The sequence below is a fragment of the Geospiza fortis genome, unplaced genomic scaffold (genome assembly GCF_000277835.1).
Source record: "Geospiza fortis unplaced genomic scaffold, GeoFor_1.0 scaffold590, whole genome shotgun sequence".
Classification (NCBI taxonomy): Eukaryota; Metazoa; Chordata; class Aves; order Passeriformes; family Thraupidae; genus Geospiza; species Geospiza fortis.
In genome coordinates, this window is record NW_005054402.1 from 2,820,285 (window position 1) to 2,820,967 (window position 683).

Genomic DNA, 683 nt, shown 5'->3' on the forward strand with positions numbered 1-683 from the left:
AGCAGGAACCGTGGGGGCACTGCCCAGCCCTCACTCCACACAAAGCCCATCCCACCCACACTGCTCACTGCCGAGGCTGTGCCACACTGGAATCCTAAAAACAGAGCTGCATCAGCCACCCCCAGACACCTGAATAAAAACATCAGCTGCATAAAGCTACACCCAATAACCTTCCCTGATTAAAATAATCAGCCCTATAAAGCTACATCCCTCAAACCTACCCTGAATAAAAATATCAGTTCTATAAAGCTACACCCCTCAAATCTACCCTGAATAAAAATATCAGCTCTTTAAAGCTACACCCCTCAAATCTACCCTGAATAAAAATATCAGCTGCATAAAGCTACACCTCTCAAACCTTCCCTGAGTAAAAAAATCAGCTGCATAAAGCTACACCCCACAAACCTTCCCTGACCTGCAGCACCAGCCACCCTCCTCGGGTCTGCCTTAACCACTCCATTATTCACAGCATAGGCCTCTAATTACATGGGTCTTCCTGTGAGCCTTTTAATTACTGCTGCATTCTTTTGTCCTGCCCTCTTGAATTTCTCAGAATCATTCAAGAATTAATGGCAGGAAAAATAACCCACAGTATTAATTGCCTAGAGAATACTTTGGACAACACTTGAGTCCAGTTTATCTGCATCTATACAAGTAAAATGTGAAATGAGTTGCTGGTATTG

General features: G+C 43.9%; 1 protein-coding gene across 1 annotated transcript in view; it reads right to left on the bottom strand.

The window, feature by feature from the left end:
* Positions 1 to 683, bottom strand: part of BTBD10 (BTB domain containing 10) — a 28,048-nt gene that overhangs the window by 20,240 nt on the left and 7,125 nt on the right. The window lies entirely within an intron of this gene.